We start from the raw sequence: 12,228 nt of genomic DNA, 5'->3' as shown, positions 1-12,228 counted from the left end.
GCGGTTTTTCTACTATTACTTTTGGAAAATGCCCATACCATAGAGATTTGTAGACAAACTAGCGAGGCCTAGGAAGGAAACAAACAACAACAGATATATCACTTCGATCTCTACTGCTTGAAGTTCAATTCCCTCTACCATCAAAAAACTCTTCCTTAAAAATTCAAAGACTAACTGCTCCAACTATCGCTAATATGGTTTTTTCAAGCAATAACCATTTGTGCACCGAAACTGTCAGTATAAATACATAAATTGTTACGTTGCCAATGCCTAACTTCTTCTCTTGCTTCCCAATTTCTCATGTGGTATCTTTGGCATCTGGGAATAGCATCACCCTGCAAAAAAGGTTTCACTACAAGAAACAGGGTCTTTGGCGACAAAAGTTTTAGCGACGACAGTATATCGTAGCCAATGGTCACTTTTGGCGACGTTTTTAATCGTTGCCCATACTATTCTAACTTGCTTTTGAAAAATATTTTTGTCGACGTTTTTAGCGTAGCCAAAAGTGGCAATCATTATTTGTAGAACGAAAATAGAATTTTGGCGACGAAGTCAACGACGTAAATTGATTTTTCTATTTAGCTACGTTTTTAGCGTTGGTGATTGTATTTCATTACCGGCTTTTTTTGAACCATTGCTACTAATGGGATTTCAACCACGCGTAAAAATATCGCCGCTAATTCACTTTATAATTTAGTTTATATCTAATTAGTTTAGTGACAATTTTTTTTTATGGCTATATTTTTCGGTCGAGCCCGCTATATTTTTTGTTGCCCCCATTGTTTTAAGAAAACACAAAGAAAAAATTAAATAGGAAACCTAAGTCTCCAAAATAGAAAATAACCAAGTTTAAAACCCGACTTTCCTCCCCTTCTCCCACACTCATCTTTCTCAATACTGAATCGCGGCAACCATACGAATCAATACACCAACCTTTGGCTTGAGGTGGCTAAAGGTGATCGAGGTTATTTCAATCCCAACTACTAGAACCCACCTTACCTTAATATTGGTTATCTGATAAAACATTGTTTCGCAGGTTCTTACACAAAGATAGGAGTTCTCAGATTAGCCTTGCGCTAACAAAAGGTGGAGAGCATTAACTTCCCTGTACATTGGCGTAATAAATCAAACTTCATTATCAATTGGTACACTTTACACTCTCGTTCATCTTCTAGAAACCTTAAATTAACCTATGAACTGTTTTTATGAAGAGAGGCTTGACTAGTTTTGTATTGTTGTGTTAGTTTGACATCCTTTCCTTCTTGTTTGATAAAATGCTTTATAGAAATTTATATTCACTAGTTGCGGTCGCTCAAGGAACACATTTTTTAAGAACTTGAAGTCTTTTTTTTTCACGAGGGATTATATGTTAGTCTTTGATCCTAGAGTATTGAATTGGCATGGTAAAGATTTATGAAACAAAAGGTTAGTATCTCCTAGGTGTAGGTCTAATAATCTGTTGAGCCCATTCTCTTAGGCGTAGGCTTCCCTTACCGCCTAGTAGAATTCTTCTTGCTACTCCATCAAGATGGTCGATGCCCCTTTGTCTTGCTTGATTCATGTAGGATGGGTTGGTTAAAGGTGAAGCAGGTTATAAAGAATCCATTCAATTAGATGCGGTTCATTGGCGTTGCCCCCTTTCCACTCCTTTACCTCTTTAAGCGGGAATGGCGGTTGAACTCAATTTCTTTGGAGCGAGAGCTCTTTTTTGTCTCCGATTCCTTTCAGCCGAACTACCTTTCCCGAAGGAATGGCGGAACAAGGGACTTCTTCATCCGGCGTATCCTTCCATCTGCCCGGGGAAGTGCGGTTGAAGTAGAGTCGGTAAAGCCAGTTGTTGATGAATTATACTTGTCCCCGAATCAATGAAAGGGGCTAAGCGCCGATTCGAAGTCGAGTCTTCCCGTGGCGGTCGGAAGATGATGAGGCGCCCTTTTTCCTCTTTATTGACCGATCCGCTGGACAAGTGGCTGATAGATCCCTGGTCTATCTCGTAGTCTCGGTGGCCTCGAGGAGTCGAGAAAGCTGCCCTTCTTTCATTCCCATCCTCGGGTAGGTCAATCTTACCCGTCGCCCGCTTTGTTGAATGAATTCAGATTGCCCGGCCTAGGAATCCATTTGTTTTTTCCGTTGGGCTTGGGGACGCTAATGCTTCTCCCCACCGAGCTCTGCACCGCTTTCGTTCCCACGGGGCGGTTGGCGTAGGGAAGGAAAGTGGGCCAGTCGGTTCGGTGAAGACTTTTCCCCTCGAAAGGATAACCCCATTCCATGCTCTAAGGCGATAGTCGAGTGGCTTTACGGCTCCCCGCACCTCTTTAAATTCTGTGTTGGTGGGTCCCTTAGCAACTTTTCCAACTCCCTATCTTCTGTTATCATTATCTCGAGAGAAAGAGACATGGCATGGAAGGGAGGATCAGTTTCGGGTGAAGACTCATCCGAGTATGCCTCATATGTCTTTGGCAAAGTCGAGTTCTTTTCTTCTTCATCGGGGAAACCGCTCAACCTCAAGGTTGGGAAAAATCCCTCTACCCCAACTGAATGAATGGCGGGATTTAATCTCTAAAGATAAGGTCTTCTTCCACGCTTATACCATTTATGGGCTTCCATTTCACCGGCTCGATTTACAGAGTACTATGACCCGACTCGTTTATCTATCCCTTTCCGGCTTCGGTGTTGGAGGATTGCTAACCCAACTCTTTGAATCTCGACTAAGCCTATTCCCGAAAGTACCGCTTGCTAACTACCGCGGCTAACGGAACTTGGTAACCGTTTCTGCTCTATCTCACCACCCCTATCCCTACGGGGTTTGATCTCGCATACGATGGAATGTATCATTTTTTGGTCGAGAATCTCGACAGTAATGTCTCTGTTAGATAAAACTTAACGTAGAGAATCAATCATATGTTTTTCGTGCAAACCTTTACATCAACAAACCACAAAGTTTGCATGCATTTCGTCATTATGTTCTAGATGCACCATGTTTTCGAACTGAGCCAGTAATTTACTCCATGGATGTTGTAAAAGAGAATTCAGAATGACAAGCTCCATCTATGATTAATCCTCTTACAAAGTCGGCAAACTTGTTAGAGGTAAAAGGATATCGTGCATACCTGGGCGTATGCGGACAAGCAACTAGATATATGGACTTCAAGCGATAGAGTGACGGACTCTGCCATTTCTCGAGAAACGATAGACTTCAACCGATAAAGCAGGTGTGGAGTTCCTTTTCTTTCTCACCACTCGTTTCTTCAAGTCTCGCGGCTTGGGATTTTCAGGCGTCGAGATTGGACTTTAAAGTGTCGATCTCGGCATGTGCATCTTTGAGTTGCCCGCATCGTCATCATATTTGGACCCGGAGACTGGTCGGGTCGCAGAGATCCCGAATTCCACCACCATCTTTTCATTTTCGCTTTTAAAGCGTCGTTGAGCTCGAAATATCGCATGAGCATCATATCGAGTCATCTGCAAGATAAAGACTTGATAAGTACAAGACTTTAGATAGAAAGAAATAGGGGAAAAGCGAGTTTAGGCAGAGAAAGAAATAGAGTCATCCGCAAGGAAGCAGGGCAAAAGGAGTTACTCGGAATGTTTTAATTTGAATGAGATAAAGTGATGTCACCAAGCATGTTACAACAGGGAAAGAACGTATTTCTATGGTGACTTGATTCCCCGGTGGTGCCTTTGCGCGAGCAGGTTCAACTGTTTTTTGATTAGGAATAATCTCTCATCCTACAAGAACTAAAAGTATAATGGCAAAGAAAGATTATAAGGTTAATAACACCCCGGACAATGAGATTATGCAAGATCACATTTATCTCCTAAACTTTGCATCGATATTCATGCATGTTGAAACATCAAATTCCCGTCTGGGTTGGCCAAGCTTCTCAGCCTCTACCTTTCCTGTCTCGATTTTGAAGCACAACATAAGCATTTGCTTGTGTACTTCTCCAAGAAAATAAACTTCACTACATGTTTGAAAAAAAAAAAATTCAGAAGTAATCTGTTTTAGGAAGGCATAATAAGCTTGTTAAAAATATAATATTGATGAATAACCTACAAAGCTGCCCTTTTCGTGCATCACGATCGGTTTTGATACACAAGTGAAAACTAACCATTCCCACGAAATTTGTAAGCGGACTTCACTTTCGTAATTCTTGGAGATCACAAACTTTCAACTCCACGACAAAAGAAGGATGAGGCAACCTTTTCTTATGGATAAAACAAAATTTCAACCATACACTAAATCATCGAAAGTACTGACCATAGGCATTCCAAGGGCAAATGAAATTTTATCATATAATTGTTATACTAACATATAGTAGTTACACATGTAGTTCCCTCTGAATGAGTCACGAATAGCTTTTCAGAATTTAAAGCATATAAACTTGGACAACTTCAAGAGTTTATATTTCTAAATTATAAAGTTGCTTGTAAGGGTTGTATATCAACTACTTTAATTGTCAATTAAGTTCATTTTCATGTAATAGCACCCACTTTCTTCACCTATTATATTTCCTTTTTATTATCACTATAAAATAGAATTTAATATTATATGATAGCCACTTCATCTGTACAAGAGTGAAAATCATTGATTTGGTTAGGGATAGAAGAACATAATAGGTTTGGATCAAGTAGATTTCATTAGCTTGGTTGATACATAGTCCGATGGTTGCATCTCCTACTTGATTTAATTGATTTTTATGGTTTCATACCCCTCATAATTTTATGTTCTCAATTTTGGAAAGAACATTCTAGTTCTTGGTCAAAAGCCTACATTTTATAGAGTGATTTTTTTTTTTTTTTCTCTTAAATTTTTGCAAGTCTTATTTTTGCTTTCACCTTTTATTGCTTTCTTGATTGTTCTTAAATATTTTTACAAAGTTTTGTTTAGTTTGTCTTGCTCAATGATTACTATTGAAAGGGGTAAGCATGTTTTATGTTTGTGACATAATTTATATGTTGAAAGATAAATTATTTCTTGTAGTTTTGATTTTTTGCATGTATGATTATATACTAGGATTCATTTTTAATTCTTGGGTATGATAAATTAATTAGTTAGATATATATGCTTAATGGATTTGTGAGTCTCTTTAGTTAATCTGAATTGTCAAGACATTACATAACTTAACAAGATTATATTGACCCATTTTTTACGTAGGCACCTAAGAATTAGTTTAAGTAATAGTCCGATTAGTAACAAGTTATTGCAAGTTTATCCGAGGTCCTGGTAGCATCCTAGTATTTGTTATTCTTAAATGAGTTCAGTAATGGAGTTTGAATCAATGCCTTGAAGTACATGTAAAGTAGCAGCCTCGTTTTTGCTTCCTATATATTTGGCATGTAGTGAGAGGGAAATAGCTTGTTTTAGTCCCACACCACCCTTTTTAGAACCTTGTAACATACTAGAAAATCAATAGGTGAGAAATACCAACAAACACGACCTTACGTTTAATTTAGAATGTGATATGTTAAATAGGCTCACACATTTAAATCCTCGAGTCATAAGGAGACAAATATGGTTAATGTGGAAAATGTTGTGAAATGCATGGTGTTTCTTTGTTTATTTATTATTTATTAGTTAAATGATCATTGTCTTATGAATTTTTAATAGGAAGAAATATGGATAAGAGTTGGTTGAATATGCCACATAGGCCTATTCAATATGCCCAAGGTATTAGGGATTTTATTGCTCTTGCTAGCAATCATTTAGGGCGGTGCAGGTAGGGCCGTTGTCCATGCAAGAAATGCAATAATAGGATGTACCGACACTTCCAAGAAGTAAAAGATCATTTGTATGATAATGGTTTTGATAAAGATTATACTTCTTGGATATACCACGGAGAACCTTTAGGCGTCGCAAGTGATGGCGGCGATGATGATATCTTGATTTAGGTGGTGAAGGTGTATGCGCTATGATGGTTTGGATGACATGCTTGAAGATGTGAGACAATCAACACATAGAGACAATCGTCGGGCATCCAACATGGGGAAGCTAGCAGTAGTTACATACCGATGCAACCGGACGGGGTGCATTTCTTGGCCATCATAATACGAAAGTGATGGAAATACAATGTCATTTGATAGACTCTTAAGCGAAGCTGGCCAACCTCTCTATCTGGGGTGTGAGAAATATAGCACGTTGGATTTTCTCATGAAGATGTTCCATTTGAAGATAATTAATCGTTGGAGCAACAAATCTTTTGACATGGTCCTTGCGTTGGTTAAGTCGAAAGACTACCTGCGGGTGAGAGGCTCCCAAAATCTCACTATGAGGCTAAGCAATTACTGCGGGATCTGGGCCTAGGTTATATCTCAATACATGCATGCCAATATGATTGTGTGCTCTTCTGGGGGACAGAGAACAAGGATCTTGAAAATTGCCCTGTTTGCAATGCATCGAGGTATAAAATTAATGAAGGTAAGACTAAAAAAGTACCAGTGAAAGTATTACGGTATTTTCCACTTAAGCCAAGACTTCAACGGTTATTTATGTCGAGGATGACCGCTGAGGACATGAGATGGCACAAGGAGAAGCGAGTTGGGGAGGAGAATATACTTCGGCATCCTGCTGATTCTGAAGCTTGGAAAGAGTTTGACAAGGAACATGAGTGGTTTTCTAGTGATCCCCGCAATGTCCGTCTTGGCCTAGCAAGTGACGGGTTCAACCCTTTTTCTGACATGAGCAGTATCTATAGCATGTGGCCAGTACTGCTTATACCATATAATATGCCCCCTTGGAAATGTATGAAGGAGCCGTTCATTTTCATGTCTCTCCTTATCCCTGGGCCTAAAGCTCCTGGAAATGACATTGATGTGTATTTACAGCCATTAATAGAGGAACTGAAAAGAGCTGTGGGTACATGGTGTGGATACATACGATGTAAAATGAAACAAACATTTCGGTTGCACGCTGCATTACTATGGACTATAAATGACTTTCCTGCATTTGCTAATTTATCTGGTTGGTCTACAAAAGGCAAACTAGCATGTCCAACTTGCAACAAGGATACATGTTCTATGTACTTGAAAAATGGCAGGAAGTTATGTTATATGAACCATTGTAGGTTTTTGCAGCCACGACATCCTTTGACAAAGCGTGCTAGGCGGTTATTCGATGGAAACAATTGGAGCGGGTTGCCTCCTAACAAGTTATTTGGGGAAGATGTGTTAAAGCGGTTAGAACATGTTGAGGAACAAAGGTATGGAAAGCATCGAGGAATACAAGAAGAGGAAGCGCATCGAGACCGATTGAACTGGACAAAGCATAGCATATTTTTTTCGATTACCCTATTGGCGTACCCTTAAATTACCCCACAACATTGATGTTATGCACCACGAGAGAAGAATATTTGTGAAAGTGTTTTAGGGACATTGTTGAACCTAGATGGGAAGACAAAAGATTCAAGCAAAAGCTTCGGTTGGATTTGGCGAATTGGGTATTAGACAAGAGTTGCATCTAATTCCAAGGGGTAATAAATTTGTTGTACCTCATGCATGTTATACATTTGTCTCTTCTTTGAAAGAAGGATTTTTTTGCGAAGTGGTTGAAAACGGTGAAGTTTCGGATGGTTATGCATCAAACATTTCTCGATGTGTAAATGTTACTGGTACGCAAAGTACATGGTGAAGAGTCATGATTGTCATGTACTTTTACAACGAAGTTCTCGGTTGCACTTCGTGGTTTTGGCTAGTGGCGTATCTTACGCTCTAATTGAACTAGGATTCTTCTTTAGAGAGCTTTGCTGCAAAGCGTTAAAAGTAGAATTACTTTCGAGAAATTGGAAAAGGACATTGCGATGATACTTTGTAAGCTCGAATTGATTTTTCCACCAGCATTCTTTGATGTCATGGTCCACTTGGCGATCCACTTGCCTCGTGAGGCAATAGTTGGTGGACCTGTACAATACCGGTGGATGTATCCAATTGAGAGGTGATGTTCATAAACTATATTCTACTCATTTTGGTGCTAAAATACTATCATACTTTGATACCTCATCATCTAACTTTACTTATATAACACTTTATCGCAGATTTCTCAAAACTCTCAAACAATATGTTCGTAATAGGGCACACCCAGAAGGTTCCATTGCAGAAGCGTACATTGACTCTGAATGTCTCACTTTTTGTTCAATGTATCTCCAAGGAATTGAAACGCGGTTCAACCGTGAAGATCGTAACTACGACGGTGGTCAAGTGAAACAAACCAAGGGGTTGCATGTTTTCTCACATAATGTTAGACCATTGGGACTCTCAATTATATAACAATGAGTTCAAAGGATTTCAACAAGGCTCGATATTATGTGTTAAACAATTCAGAAGAAATATCATCATATTTAGAGTAAGTGTCTTTTTCGATTAGATGTGTCATTATGTAGATTGTGTTAAATCAATCACTTTAAAGATAATAATACTCATTTTGCAGTGAGCATATGGTTGAGCTACAAAAGCACAGCTCTCGTGATTTGGAAAAAAGGCAGGAACAACATTTTGCTGAATGGTTCCGGGCTCGCGTAAGTGTTAAATTAAGTTGACATGTAGTTAGGTTCACTCGATTACAAAAGATCTTAAATTATTATTAATTTTTTTTCCCATTTGATAGATGGAACAACTGTACTATGAGAAATCTCCCAAGGCAACCGATGATTTATATTCACTATCATGCGGTCCCGATCATCGTGTGACTCGATATAGTGGTTGCATTATCAATGGAATTAGGTTTCATACCAAGGATCGTGAGAAAACTCTACGGACTCAAAATAGTGGTGTGGTTGTTAAAGGGGATGACCAATCAAATGATATCGACTTTTATGGTGTCCTGGCGGATGTTATAGAGTTAGAATATATATTTGGGAAACGAGTTTGGCTTTTCAAGTGTGATTGGTGGGATGTTAGTAACAAAAAAACAGGAATCCATGTAGATAGATATTTCATTAGTGTTAATGTGTCTAGGAAGTGGTATAAAGATGATCCGTTTGTGTTGGCCACACAAACAAGTCAAGTATTCTATGTGGCAGACACCAAATTGCGTGGTGATTGGCAAGTTGCATGTAAGATAGTTCATAGGAACACGTTTGATGTTCTAGAGAAAGAGGAAGAAATCGGAGTACATCGAATCTTTGAGACTTATCAACAAGAGGAGCAACTCATAGTTGATGAAATTCTAAGTGATGAAGTTATGCTTGTGCAAATGAATAGAGATGATGTGAACCTAGATGAGGCTGAAGAGGTTGATGCAAATGAGGTCTTTAACAATATTGTGGACGCTAACCAGACTGACGATACAATTATGACCAATGACTATGACATTGAAGAAGATGATACATTGATAGAATATTATCTTGAAGAGGGAGATTTTCGAGTGATAATGATCTCGATATTGATTGATCATAATCAATGTAAAAGCTTGTTATTTTTCTTCTATAAAAATATATATTTCTCAAATACTTATAAATGTATATCACACATTCATACTTGTAGGCTTCGCTTTTATTGCCTTTTGATATTGTACTCTTCTTACTCTTCTTTTATTGCCTTTTGTTTAAAAGTATTGTACTCTCTAGTGTCCACTTTGTGTTTTAAGTGCTAGTTGTGGGTTCTTAACCATGTGTTAATGGCCACATTTGATGGTTCATAACCTGCCTTCTCTCTTTGTTATGGTATCTCTACATTTTTTGTGTTTTCGTGTTAGTTGTCATTTTTTGTCTTTCCTTTGGACTAGTCCGTTAAAGCTATAATGGTTCTAACATTATGTGTTGTCTTTACATTGATGTTTTTACTAGTAGCTCTTCTTCTTATTAGTATTCTCCTTTTTCCTTTATATAGTACTTGCTGTGGAACAGGTCGTCTTTTAGTGTCTTGACCCCCGATGAATAGAGTCGAATTTCATGCCCTCCCATGGTTTTCAATCAAAGACACGTCTTGATTTGGATAGGACCTTGTCTGTCCTAATGCAAGTATTTGGAGGTTGTATCGTGCTAACATGTGTGGTATTACTTACACATGTAAAGGTTAAGATGTGACTTGAAGTTTTCATTACTCACAAAGACATTGTAGGTTGCTAGTTACTTCTTAAACCCTCGAGGGTTCATGTTGATTATCCTTTCTATAGAGATTCATTAATATTTGATATTAACTTTGAATCATGAATATGATCTGATTATAGGTGTGATTTACTCTTTGCTTGAAGTAAATATTAAACAGGTTCAAACTTTCGGGAACCTTTTCTTCTATTGCCTTTTGATATTGTACTCTTTTTATTCTTCTTTTATTGCTTTTTGTTTAAAAGTATTACTATTTAATTTTCTTTGGTGTAGCTATGGCACCTGGTCGTCCACTGCGTACTCGTGTTACATCACAGTCTCAGGCCAGTAACACAGTCTCAGGCCACTCAGCCCGCGCAAGATGGTTCTAGTGTTGGTATAATTCTTTCTTAATTTTGTACTATTCTTCTTCATACTAATCTTTTACGGTTCTGCTAGTGTTGGTACAATACTTACTAACAAATATTTTGTCTTCTAAATAATTATGAAAGCCAAAAAATGGGAGCCTAGAAAGAAGACCCAAAACCTAATTCTTAAGAACCACTTAGCACGAGGGGGTGGAAAACCGAGGATAGAGATTGCTATTGGGAAAGATAGGCCTGTATGCAATTGGAGCCAACAGTGGATCACCGAGCTTGGCGTCATTGCTAGGTTTAGAATACCGCCTTTTGCCCATTCTTTGGAAAGCGTGGTGATGATCAAAGGAAAAGTCTTCACAAGCTTGTTTTGGTAATTGATGTTTGTTTATTAATTGTTTCTTTTACTAAACTCTTTAAACATCGTGCTGAAAATTACGTCTTTATGATATCTCATGCGTATTTTATTTTATTTGTTTTTGTAGGAAAAGTTTGACATGGACATCCATCTACCACATGTCGAAACTACTGTTAATAATTATATTAGGGATCGTTTCAGAGATCATAGGTGTGCCCTTCACAAGTACTACGTGAGCATTCCAAATAATGTGAACAAACGTCAACACCCATTTGATGGTGTATCACAAGAGTCGTGGGAGAGATGGTGCGATCTGTGGGAAACAGATAAGTTCAAGGTAAGTGAGTTTACTCCTCTTTTTTAAAGAAGAGGTTATGGCGGCCAAATTCAATGTGGGAAGTGGTAGTGCTAAAGGGTTGGTTGTTGTACTTATACACATTATAATAGTTCTTTTTATGATGCATTGTTTATTTGTTTTAACCCAGGATGTTAGTACGCATAACCAATACAGCCGCTCATGCCTTGTCGTCAACCATTGTCTTTGGTTCAAAATCTTTTTGTCTTGGATCCGTCTGACATGGTACACTTAATTGATTAATTTTAGATATTATAAATAGTTTTCTTTTTAGTACTAACTTTGGAATTTTGTCTGTCTTTTAAAATGACACAGCCGGTTGATCGAGACTCAACAAGAGGTGGGATGATCATACTATATCGTAAGACTCATTTCGATTGAGAAAAATTTTGGGTTTCTCTGAAGCAGAAAATAATTATGTAATTAACTTTCGTACTTACCCTTTAACTTAGCTAAATCGTACTTTTGTGAGATAGTTATATCTATTTGTTTTCTTTTCGGAGAGAATGGTGGAATTACAAAATCAACCTACACTAGAAGGTTCTAACCCTTTGGTGAAGAAGAGATTTTTGATGAAGTCTTGGTAAGACACTGGTTATAAGCGTGGTCTTGGACATGGCGAGGCACCCCATCCGTAAGCGTGTGGCTGGATATGAGCACCCGGATGTGGATCGGTTGAGAGCAAAGGGCAGAAGAGGCAGAGTCTCAACTAGAAGAGTTCGCGAGGATGGAAGGAAGCGGCTCAAGAGACACAAGAAACACACGGTAGCAAATTCAACAACAACAACGCCGGTTGGACTATCTCATGGAGAAGCTTGGTGGTCCTCCTTCAATGTGGTATGATTTATGAATTTAAGCTTTTTTCGATATGTGTTGGTGTTGCTTGATTGGGATATAGTTGTTTGATCGGAATGAATAAGCCTCCATATCATGTTTTAGGTTGTATATAGTCCATTCAGTTTTGGTAAATGGAATATGGGTTTTCACCGTCTTGTGAAATATATTATTGTGATTTTCAGGTTATGACAGGTTATTGTATTTATGAAATGTTGAAAATACAGAGGAGACTCTGTCGAAATTTTACTATAAAAGTCACATATCTTATCTTAGGTATGTAAT

At 38.2% G+C, this 12,228-nt stretch overlaps 1 long non-coding RNA gene across 1 annotated transcript; it reads left to right on the top strand.

Annotated features, from left to right (window-relative positions):
• Positions 1-10,732: 10,732 nt before the first annotated feature.
• Positions 10,733-11,293, top strand: LOC147514972 (uncharacterized). The gene is made up of 3 exons (XR_015213322.1): positions 10,733-10,769; positions 10,882-11,091; positions 11,240-11,293. It is a non-coding gene; the product is annotated as an uncharacterized LOC147514972 (long non-coding RNA).
• The last annotated feature ends 935 nt before the right edge of the window (positions 11,294-12,228 follow it).

This window comes from Coptis chinensis, chromosome 2, assembly GCF_015680905.1.
Source record: "Coptis chinensis isolate HL-2020 chromosome 2, ASM1568090v1, whole genome shotgun sequence".
Lineage (NCBI taxonomy): Eukaryota > Viridiplantae > Streptophyta > Magnoliopsida > Ranunculales > Ranunculaceae > Coptis > Coptis chinensis.
Note: the sequence above shows the minus strand (reverse complement) of the source record. Positions and strands in the feature narration are given on the sequence as shown.